At 35.0% G+C, this 12,299-nt stretch overlaps 1 protein-coding gene and 1 long non-coding RNA gene across 5 annotated transcripts in view; both read left to right on the top strand.

Moving 5' to 3' along the window:
* Positions 1 to 4,000, top strand: part of LOC145720159 (uncharacterized) — a 6,741-nt gene extending 2,741 nt beyond the window's left edge. Inside the window, exon 2 of the long non-coding RNA XR_014142933.1 lies at positions 191 to 4,000. This is a non-coding gene — a long non-coding RNA (uncharacterized LOC145720159). The remainder of the gene's footprint in view (positions 1 to 190) is intronic.
* The window catches only part of PDLIM5 (PDZ and LIM domain 5), a 203,590-nt gene that overhangs the window by 30,227 nt on the left and 161,064 nt on the right, over positions 1 to 12,299 (top strand). The gene's annotated exons all lie outside the window — the stretch shown is intronic.

Genomic DNA, 12,299 nt, shown 5'->3' with positions numbered 1-12,299 from the left:
TTTTTTTTAAAGATTTTATTTATTTATTTGACAGAGAGAGACATAGTGAGAGCAGGAACACAAGCAGGGGGAGTGGGAGAGGGAGAAGCAGGCTTCCCGCGGAGCAGGGAGCCCGATGTGGGACTCGATCCCAGGACCCTGGGATCATGACCTGAGCCGAAGGCAGACGCTTAACGACTGAGCCACCCAGGCGCCCTATAAGAATAATTATTTTTAACAATCTGTTTGAATCGGGATCCAGGTAAGGTCCATTTTTTAGGTTTAGGATTGGTTTAGAAATTTCTTAAATCCATTTTAATATAATTTCTATGATTATTTTTCTTACAATTTTTTGTTGAAGTAAGTGGGCCATTTGTGTCATATAAACATTTTTTTGAGGGATAAATTTATTATAGAAAAATAGTGCTGGGTCAACATAAGTGCTTTTCAGATTCATCTTTTGTTTACTATGTTCATGATTTTTGTCATATTCTTTTTTTTTTTTTTTAAAGATTTTATTTATTTATTTGAGAGAGAGAATGAGAGAGAGCACATGAGAAGGGGGAGGGTCAGAGGGAGAAGCAGACTCCCTGCCGAGCAGGGAGTCTGATGCGGGACTCGATCCAGGGACTCCAGGATCATGACCTGAGCCGAAGGCATTCGCTTAACCAACTGAGCCACCCAGGCGCCCCGATTTTTGTCATATTCTTAATTTGTTATTTGCTTACTGTTTTCATGACTCTTGCCCTGTTTTTTTTTTTTTTTTTTAAAGATTTTATTTATTTGAGAGTAGAGAGAATGAGAGAGAGAGCACATGAGAGGGGGGAGGGTCAGAGGGAGAAGCAGACTCCCTGCCGAGCAGGGAGCCCGATGTGGGACTCGATCCAGGGGCTCCAGGATCATGACCTGAGCCGAAGGCATCGCTTAACCAACTGAGCCACCCAGGCGCCCGACTCTTGCCCTGTTTTAAAACCAAAATTCATGCTTTATTCTCATTCTAGTTACTCACATTTATGGAATCATGGTTTTGAGTTCTTCATTATATTTTAAAATACCTGTTGAGATGAATATAACTATTAAGATAAAACACTTCATCCATGTACCATCTAAAATCATCTTGAACCCCACACATTAGGAAACAATGCTTTAATATTAATGCCTCTGTGTCTTATTCCCTCTACTCACCTCCTGTGTTGAAATCTAATCAGTGACCCCAAGAGGGCCCACCTTAGATAATTTCCTACATGTCTCCCAAAACAAGGTACATTCTGTGCGAGGTATGGTTTTACTAGCACACTGCTAGTGAGGTGTGTTACCAATCTGAGATTATGGTCTAGCCAGCTCAGCATTTCTGTCTTTCGGGTTCAAATACCATTACGTGTGACATGTAATTTTACAGAGGAAGGGAAAAAACCAGGAAACTGCTTCTGGATTGTACTAAAATCTTCAGTTTCTTGTTGATGTATGAAGTTAAGTGATGGCTGAAAACATTTATCTTTTTGTTAAATAGGATTTAACTTTAGGGAAAGTTTAATTTGAAGATTATAAATTAAGAAAACACAGTGATAATTTTTTTAGTTTCTAAAAATATGTGGAGAAGGCATTTCAACAAAATAATTTGAATATATGAACTTTGGGGAAAATAGAAGTCATTACTTTGTGTGGATCAATATATTTAACTAGGTTTTAAATATAAGGATTATCCTTGTTTATATATCAGAATAAATATGCTGTGAATAACTTACAAAGCTCATTCTCATACATTTGTCATTGTATCTCATGTTATTCTACAAGGAGTTACTGTCCTCATTTTACAAACTAGGAAGCTGAGGGAAGCCAGAGAAATCATGTGACTTGCCCAGAGACATATAGCTAGTCAGAAGAAATACTGAGAACCATGTAAAGATGTGTCTTATAGAACAGTGAAAAGGCACTGTATTTGAAATCAGATGTTCTGGATCTAGTGCTATTTATTAGCTAGGTTATATACACTTAGATAATTTATTTCAAATCACTAAGTGACAATCATCCTCATCATAAATTGGGATAAGTTGCTACAGAACTTTCTTGAGAATGAAAGTAGATAATGTGTAAGTGAAAGCAATATTAAATTTGAAAAAAAATACAAAATAAATTTTTTTGCAAGTTTATATTAATGTTTTATCCACCTTGGTAATAAAATATTTAATAAATACTTAGAAATAAGTATTCATTGCCTTAAAAAAAGTTTTTGTAGAAGTCTAAGTAATAAAACATTAACTAGAAGTCATTCCTGTGTGTTTTCTAACACAGTTTGGTTTATGTAGAGTTCCTATTTCTGTAATTGGGAATGTGCATTTCACACATTTGGTAATTTTCATAGGCTTTGAGGTTACAAAAATATTGAATAAGATATATTTCATTTCTTTGAAGAGATCATAGTCATGTGAGGGAAATAGACTTAAACAAGTGAATGTTAGCAGAACGTGGAGATGTTTTATTAGAGGATGGAAGAGTGAAAGTTTTGGGGAGAGATCAGTTATAATTGTACGATGTTATATATCGGAGAAGACTCACATTCCTAATTTTTGTCTGGGCCTGGGAGGTTATGCCCATATGAGGCTGTTGGACAGTAAGTTGTCATGAGTGGCTTTGTTGAAGACTCATGTGATTTGTCAGATGACTAGATAAAAGTAGTTTAACTGAGGGCAAGGAGACATTCCCCTGCCAGGTGTATCTCTACTATTAAGAGGAGGGAGGAGTCATGAAGGAAAGGAGTGGAAGTGAAAACAAGCTAATGTTTTAAGAACAGAGTCACAAGGTGAATATCTGCCTAATGGGCCTCAGTTACTTGATAGAAGAACCAAAGTACAAGTTTCTATTCTTGTCTGACGGTAGCCAAATTGTATTTCTCTCCTGTTCCTCTATCGTTGCTAGTTTCCAGGTTTATTTCTCTTAGGCTTACCTGTTTAGTCATGTTAACATTCTAGGATTCTGAGTACAGTATCTTTCTCTTTGGTTATGTGTTATTATTGTGCTAGAGCGATGTCATCAAGTAATGTGATAGAGTATTCAATAAATAAAAACATTTGTTTCACACACTGCATGGCTAATGTAATATATATAGTATCCACAGAGCCTATATATATATAGTTGGGAAATTAAATGGTTGAAGTGAGTGAACTAGTGTATACACCTTACGTTTAAGGAATAGTATCACCTGTAATGGCTTTTCTGTCTCTTAAAAAACATAAATTATGTCACATCTGTGTGGTGAAAGGCCAGCAGATTATGAATCTGGACTAAGGATCAATAGAAGTTATCATAGGCCTCCTCAAGCTCAGGAAGGCAGAACTGGGGATCAGTGCTTCTTTGAGATCTCTTAGATTCACCTCTCAGATAAATCCTATACAGCTAAGTTCTGCCACCATGGTATTAGTTATGTTTCTTATATTCCAACTGCTTAGTACAGAACTGTGGGTTACTATCTGTAAATACCTAGCTTAGTACTAGCATTTCTTTTCTTAAAATAGTCTTTACCTTTTTTTTTTTTAATTTGGAAATATAACCAAGTAATAAAGGATACTATTAGATAAGAATCAGTTAGCTTTTGATAAATTAGGTAAGGTTTCGTATGTGGCCTCTAGATAAAAATGCTATACTTACATATATTGTTAAGGCTCTAGGAGCGAAGAGAAAGATCTTTGATGAGTAGGATATGTTAATATGTTAGACCTCATGGTAAGCTCTCTAGACCAAAATTTCACTATAGACTAAAATGCTGTGATGCTTTTTCTTATAAGAAATTTTTGTGTAACATACACTGCAGTTTGCCTCTCCAGTACTTTTCATCCTCTCTTTCCTTACTACACGTACCCAGTTTTCTTTAGGGTGGCAGTGTGCCCAGCTAAGAGATTTGCCTTTGTAGACTCATTGCAGTGCAGTGTAAGAGGATGTCTGCTAGGTTATATTTCTGTTTCCCTGAGTTGGGTCCTCCTCCTCTTTGTCAGGGAACTGAACCTAGTGCTTGGACTTTCTCCCACTTGTGACCAAAAAAAGTAGATGAAATCTATGTATGTGGGTGGCTGAGGAGAAAGAATGAAAGAACCTGGGGCAGTGATGTCATTGCAGAGCTGCCTTGGACTGGCCACCTTTGCATGAAGAAAAGAATTTCTTTTTTATTAAAACCACTGTAGAGGGGCACCTGGGTGGCTCAGTCAAAGTGTCTGCCTTTGGCTCAGGTCATGGTCCCAGGAGCCTGGGATCGAGCCCCGGGTTGGGCTCCCTGCCCAGCAGGCAGCCTCCTTCTCCCTGCCCACCCTTCGTGTGCTCTTTCATGTGTGCACACGCTCTCTCTCTTCTCTCTCAAATAAATAAAATCTTTAAAAGAATAAAATAAAACCAACGTAGAAGGACTTTCTGGTATGTGCAGCTGATTATAATCCTAACTTCACTACATAAGAAACATATCTCACACCAGCGTCTTTGTTACTAAAAGCTGTAGTACCTCCCAGATACACATTTTGGCAATGAACTTCAGCCTTGTAGAACTTGACCAGCTGGGATGGAGAGGTTATCAAAAAACAGTATAATTTCAGTGTAATTTGAATATGATAGATATATCATCAAAAATCATGTGGTTACCTTCCTGAACAGTAAGTTGAAGGAGACTTTGGATCCAGGGCGCCTGGGTGGCTCAGTTGGTTGAGCGACTGCCTTCGGCTCGGGTCATGATCCTGGAGTCCCGGGGTCGAGTCCCGCATCGGGCTCCCTGCTCTGCAGGGAGTCTGCTTCTCCCTCTGACCCTCCTCCCTCTCATGCTCTCTGTCTCTTATTCTCTCTCTCTCAAATAAATAAATAAAATCTTTAAAAAAAACAAAAAAAAAAACTTTGGATCCAGATAAATTCCTGCAGTTTGTTTTCTGTGTCCTGTTTGCAGCTTTCTAAAAAAAAAAAAAAAAAGATATAGTCACTAAAACATATGGCACAAATCTAAAAAGTCGCTGTTTCTCCTCGCTGATTTTAGCTTGCCTGTGCTCCCTTAAAAAATTCATTAGGAATGGAGACTCCATTGTGTTTACTGGTCCCATGCTGCAAGTGTTCAGGAATTGCTTTATTGACTGTGCATAATGCGCGGGTCATTGCAACGGTGAGCTGGGAGTATTAGGCTTTCCTTTGGTTGCTTTGCAAATGAGTTGTGGGTGCTTCCCTAAGAAACTTCATGTGGTGTAGGGGAAATCTCTGGAATGGTGTTTCTTGGCCTAACTGTATTAGAATTATCTGGTGGTCTTAATAAAAATACACATTCCTGTGCCTCACTCAAGACTTACTGAATTAGAATCTCTACAGTAGAAAGTGGGAGTCTGTGTTTTTAACAAGTGATGCAAGTGATTCAAGGACACAAATACTTGAGAAATAAAACTTTTCAGCCTTCCTAGATTCCTCCACCCTTCTACCCAAGTCCCTCAAGTTGGGTGTTTGTATTAAGATGCTGAATTAACCTGTTCCTTTTGTTGAGTGCCTCCTTCATTACAGGCATTCATTGTTGATGCTGATACATTTTTAGCTTGCTGAATGATGGTTCTGTGTGTGAAATCAACTTTTAGGTTGTTTGATGTTTGATAAAAGTACTTTGTCTTGGAGTAATTGATATTATTCTTGGAACATTTTTTTACCTTCGAAGAGTCAGGGAGCTGTTTTTCCCATTAATGGTGCTTATCTGACTTGCAAGATATATATTCATTCAGGTTTTTCAGAAATTCCTATTTCCTTCATTTTATTGGGGAAAACTTTTTTCTTTCCTTTCATAGATGTTGATTTTTTAGTCATCCTTTCCCAAAGTCCTTTAGAAATGGAAATATAATTTCTCTCCCTGCCTTAGAGGAAGAGATGTTTATTCTGCCCTTTAAGCACTGGAAATATAATTTTTAAGATAGAAAAAAACAGTCAGTGCTATCCTTGAAATAGCTTGCTTTTACCTTTAAATAGTTTTGAAAAATGTGGTGTCACTTCTAAATCATATCTTTGCCATTAAATGCACACTATCAGCAGTCTTAAAATAAATATCTCGTTATTTTTTTGGTACAAAAATTCCACTTCCAAGTGAAATACACAGGCAAACAAACCTTTTTATGACCCTAATCTATACATCTTTGAAATAGAACACTTACACATTTTAAAGTATTCTTACTTTTTGAGTCAGTTTTTCAGCAATGCCAATGTCAATTTAGTTAGTACTTGTTTTTGAGGTCTCCTAGTTGAGCATGTGTTTTGCTTTCCCCTCACACTTCCTTTATTGGGCTGTTTTAGTCATCATAAAATGCCTTGCCCTTTATTAAAGCAGATGCCATAAAGCTTTTGCCTTAAGGGCATTATTTCTCCGTGAGTTAAAGTGGAATAAGAGTACTAAGGAAGTGAAGTAAACAGTGAGTACAGTTCATCTCCTTTTATGGGAAAGTAATTTTTCAGGAAAGATTATTTTGTATACCACCCACTGAGAGGCATTTCAGAAGATGTCCCTTTTGGAATGGTCATAAAGGTGTGTTATCTTCTGTTGATGAAATACAAGTAGCTCTAGAAGATTTGGCAGTCCTTCAGGCTCAGTATGTGGGCTCTTTTTAGTCAGGAGGGCATAGAATAGATGACTGAGACAAGTTATCCAAGCAGCTGTGAACCAGGCATACATCAATCTGGAACACTCTGTCCCTGGTTCTAGAACTTCACAGTCTGATTGGGAATATTTGATCATCTTAAGTTACACTACATGCAGTTCCTATGAATGCATACACATGTATATTATACATACTTCAGATAGATACTTGTATATGGGTGATAAATGTCATATAAATGAGGAAGTCATTCTAGAGTTTGACTGTCAGGTAGTTAAAATTTGTTGCTTTTGTGGTTTTGGTTATACTATAATCCTTATGAATTAGATGTAGAATGTCAAGAATATTGACTCATATCCGGTAACATCTTTTAAAACAAATAGATATTTTTATCTAAAAATTAAAGTTCAATGCTTGTAAAATACTCAAATAATATAAAGTATACAAAATTTAAAGTAAAATTTCCTCAGCCTCTTCCAGCCTCCCTTCTTGTCAGATATAATCTTTCCAGTTTTTTACTTATCATTTCTATGCTATGATATATACCACTGTCCCTCACAAATACATGTTGTTCTGAACTTTCTTTTCTTTCTTTATACACTTATCATTGTTATCTTTCCAGGTCAGTATATATAGGCATTTATCATCAATGTACATAATTTACATTACTGACTTTGTAATTACTCTTTTTATCTAGAGGGTTTTTAAAAAATGAATGCTTATTTATTTTTTTGACCAATACATAATCTTTATGTGGCTGTTAATAATAAAAATATCAAATACAAAGTGTGGGTAATCTGACTAATGAGTGTTATGAGTTATATGCAAATTTTAATTAACTAAAATTAAACAATTTGAAAATTACCTAAACATCTGTTAAGAGTGACTAAAATATTATAAATACTCCTTATGAATATTTTTCTATATACTTGATTCTGTGTAAAATAATATTCAAATGATTTTAGATTATATTTTAAATCTTTGAAACCTTGACATTTGCAAATATGCTTTAAATTCAGTTAAATTTTTCTCAAAATTTAACCTCAACAAAAACATGTTTATTTAAATATTTATAAGTAAAATAGCTACAATTATAACCCCATAGGCTGTATTTATTTATTCATAGTACTTAAAAGCTTTTTTTTTAGAGGGGGTAGGGGCAGAGGGAGAGAGAATCTTAGGCCGGCTTGATGCCCACCACGGAGCCAACATGAGGCTCCGTCTCACCACCCTGAGATCATGACCTGAGCCGAAATCAAGAGTCAGATGATTAACCCATTGAGCCACCCAGTTGCCCCCTTAAAATTCTTGATTACATCCTACCATACAACAGTAGATGAAGAATTGATGAGATAACTCAAATGAGTAGATGGTCAAAATTAATTTATTTTGGATATTGCATGTATTATCTTTCTAAAATTTCTCTTTAGTTTGATATTTATAATTTTATGTAGGCTGATATTAAAATAAGTCAGTGTTTCTAATAATTGTGCAAGTGGCAGGAGAAACTAATTTAGGGTTAAAAAAATGTGGCTAGTCAGTTAATCATGATTCAAGAAGGTAAATGATTCTTTAGACTACCTGTCTCGTAGACTACTTTTTAATAAATAGCAATGTTGCAGTGTTAAGTAATTCAGTGAAGTAATTTGGGTTCTACCCAGAAGAAGGTAGGAGTGGGTTCTTAATACACCTTTCAGTTCTATGACTGATTCTTTTTGTACTGTATGTGAATATGAATTTTTTACTGTAATATTAAATGACTGTGTGCCGTTGCTTTTTATAGAACTTCATCTATCAGAAGTTTTTTATTCTCCATTTCTGTTATAAAATACCATTTATCTGTTCCCAGTGGGAATTTTTACATGCTAGTGTGAACCTTGTTTGTGTTCACTAAAGAGATCCTTCATATATTGGTTTAAGGGTGTGGCCATTTTTTTGTTGTGGAAAAAAATGCAGTGATCATCACCTACTTCAGAACAAAAGCCAGAAATTGATTCTGGCTGCTGACAGGATTGATTTAACTAGCATCTAGCATTTGCACTTAAGGCAAGAAACTTTACCCTCTTCCAGGCTCTTGACCTATTCGGGTATTTGATTAAATAATTTTCCTCGCATAACTTCTGAACTCTGACATTGATTATTTTTATCTAGTATTTTAGAGTTAATATTATCATATTATAGAATCTTTTACTATTGCTAGTTCATATTTAAATATTGGAATAATTTCCTTTTCTTTTTGGACTGAGAACAAATCAATATTGAATGATCTCTTTAGAATGTATCTTTGGTGTCTGGCTGACTTGCTGAACACATCACTTGCATATTACATTGCTTTTCCTTTATGCTTTCGGAAGTTTTCAGTGACAACTAAGGTTCATAACCTTTACAACTGAGACATGTAAACTGTGCCTTATTTTTTCATAGCATCAGTAAGATGAATGTCCATTTCATCTTCTCCATCTCATTTAAGTTAGATAGATTCTTGTGTCAGAATCAGATAGAGGAAGGAATATCATTTTTATAATAAGATAGAGATCTTTAACCTACTTTTAAAAATGGTCCTTTTAAAATAATTACATAATTGTCATTACTGATACACTTTTTTTTCAGCTAAGATCGTGAACTAATTCCAGAAGAGCTACTTAGTTTTAAGCATTGCTTTTTTTCCCATTTTACAGTGGTTAAGAGATAATAGAGCCAAATTAGATTTATGAAGCAGAATCTTCTATATGTATTTTCTAGCTTGAAAATATGATTTATTTATGATTTATTATTAAAATAATGTCAGAGTTCAGAAATTATGCAAGGAAAATTATTTAATCAAATTTATCTGAATAACTCAAGCTTGGAAGAGGATAAAGTTTCTTGTCCAAAGTGCAAATGCTAGATGCCAGTTAAATCAATGCTGCAAGCATTCATGTACAAGTTTTTGCATGTAAATATGTTTTTATTGCTTTGGGTAAATATCTGTGAGTAGAATTACTGGGTCATATGGTAATTTTATGTTAAACATTTGAGGAACTTGTGAGACTGTTTTCCAAAGTGGCCGTACCATTTTAATTCCCATCAGCAGTGTTAGGAGGGTTCTGTTTTCTCCACATTCTTGCCAGCACTTGTTGTCTATAGTCATCTTAGTGAATCTGAAGTGGTATCATTGTTGCATTTTCCTGATGGCTACTCCTGTTGAGCATCATTTTATGTGCTTATTGGATATTTGTATATCTTCTTCGGAGAAATGTCTCCTCAGATCCTTTATTCATTTTAAAAAAGTGGGATATTTATCTTTTTATTATTGAGTAGTAAGACTTTTTAAAAAACATTCATTCTGGAGACAAGTCCCTTATCACATATATGATTTGCAAATATTTTTTCCCATTCTGTGGGTTGTCTTTTCACTTATCCTTTGAAACATAAAAGTTTTTAATTTTGATGAAGTTCAGTTTATCTGTTTTTTCCTTTGTTGTTTATGCTTTAGGTGTCATCTAAAAAGGTTTTGCCCACTCAAAGTCTTGAAGATTTACTCCTACATTTTCTTGTGAGAGCTTTATAGTTGTAGCTAATACATTAAATTGATTGATTTCAGTTAATTTTTGTGCATGGTGTGGGGAAGAGGTCCAATTTCTTTCTTTTTCATGTGGCTATTCAGTTGTAGAAAACCCCCTTTTGCTTTTAATTTCCCGAATTCCTAATGATGTTGAACATCTTTCTCTTTTTCTTTTTTAGTTATAATTCTTATCCAGCTTTACTGAGAAATAATTGACATAATATTGCATAAGTATAAGGTGTGCAACATATACTAAGTATCCATGTATATATTGTGAAAGGTTCACCACAATAAAGTTAATTAACGTCACTCCATGTAACAGTTTTTTGTGTGTGTGTGGTGAAAACATTTAAGATCTACTTTCTTAGCAGATTTCAAAGATATCATACAGTATTGTTAACTGTAGTCATTATGGTGTATTTAGATCTCTAGAACCTATTCATCTTATAATTGGATTGAGCATCTTTCACTTGCCATTTTGCTGTGTATTTTCTTTAGTGGTGTGTCTTCTCCTACTTTTTTACTTAATATTCCATGGACTCAAATTTGAGTAGATAGATCATATATTTATTGATGTAGAAAGAGATCTAATTTCATGATCCTATTAATCACTGAATAGTATTTAATTTCATGAATGCATTATAATTTTCTATTTTTTATTTTTATTTTTAAAGATTCTATTTATTTATTTGAGAGAGAGAATGAGATAGAGAGAGCATGAGATGGGGGAGGGTCAGAGGGAGAAACAGACTCCCCGCCAAGCAAGGAGCCCGATGCGGGACTCGATCCCGGGACTCCAGGATCATGACCTGAGCCGAAGGCAGTCGCTTAACCAACTGAGCCACCCAGGCACCCCGCGTTATAATTTTTTAAACTCCATACCATCATCATTTACTGTTACACAACTGCTGTTCTAAACATCCTGTACTCTTGCTTGTTAAGAGTGAGTATGTAGAGGTCCAATTACTAGTGCCAAGAATTTATATTTTTAAGGTTTTTGATGATTATAGCCAAATTGCCCTCAAGAAAGGTTATACTCCAACACTGGGACCATTTGAGAGGGTCAGAGAAACCTCTAGAAGTATGCATTGAACAGGCATAGCTGGGTGGCTCAGTTGGTTAAGCGACTGCCTTCGGCTCAGGTCATGATCCTGGAATCCCAGGATCCAGCCCCACATCGGGCTCCCTGCTTAGTAGGGAGCCTGCTTCTCCTTCAGACTGTCTCCCCTCTCATGCTCTCTCTCTCTTTCTCTCTCAAATAAATAAAATCTTTTAAAAAAAAAGAAGTACGCATTTTCCAAAGAATATTGTAATCTGCCTTCTCATTCTACAGAGCATCTTGATTAGGTCACATTATTTCTTGACTAACTTTCATGTCTCCTGGTCTTTGTAGCTTTTTTCTCCCTTTGATACATGTTTCTTATATATTGTTAAGGCTTTTATAGCTACATTTCCTTGTGCTTTTCTGTTCTGTATACCTGGAAATTCCCATATATCTTCTAAGGGTGAAACCAGTGGCCCTCTTCAGTGAAATCTTTCTCAATTTCAACCCTGGAGTATAAGTTTATTCTAGGTGTATACTACATTTTATATATTTGTCTTTGAATTCCAAAACCTACCACTGTGCGTGGCATAATTAAGTGGTTTTCCTCAATATTGACTAATTGAATTATGCTTGGATCAAATCAGGTTTCTTGTCTATTATATTCTATTGTATATCTTTAATGTTATTGCTGTATTCAACTAGAAAAGCTTGTTGATATGATATATCCCTAACTACTAGCATTACTCTGAAGATCCTATTAGTGTTTGAAATAACACATATATATTTAAATAATTTTTTGTTTGGTTCAGAGTTTTATTATCTCAAATGACATAACTGTATAAACATGGTCTTGTTTTACTGTATAGGATTACAGGGTAAAATATTTGGTTAAACATCAGCTGAAGATTTTTCTTAAGATTTTCCATTAAGTTATAGTAACCTGTAAATATGATTTAAGTAAGGTGGTGTTATAAATTGACCTCAACAACATCTTCTGTTAGGTAGCATGGCAAAAATTAAAATGGAGCTTAGTTATTTTTTAAGAAAAGGTTTAGTATTGTACTTATTTGTCCATTTTTTCTAATTTTACAGATTTATCCATCAAGCAGTGAAAACATAATTTCCATGTAACTAACTGTCTAGG

The sequence above is a fragment of the Leptonychotes weddellii genome, chromosome 2 (assembly GCF_054177405.1).
Source record: "Leptonychotes weddellii isolate Sample4059 chromosome 2, ASM5417740v2, whole genome shotgun sequence".
NCBI lineage: Eukaryota > Metazoa > Chordata > Mammalia > Carnivora > Phocidae > Leptonychotes > Leptonychotes weddellii.
The sequence above is the reverse complement of the archived record's forward strand: the minus strand, read 5'-3'. Positions and strand labels throughout refer to the sequence as shown.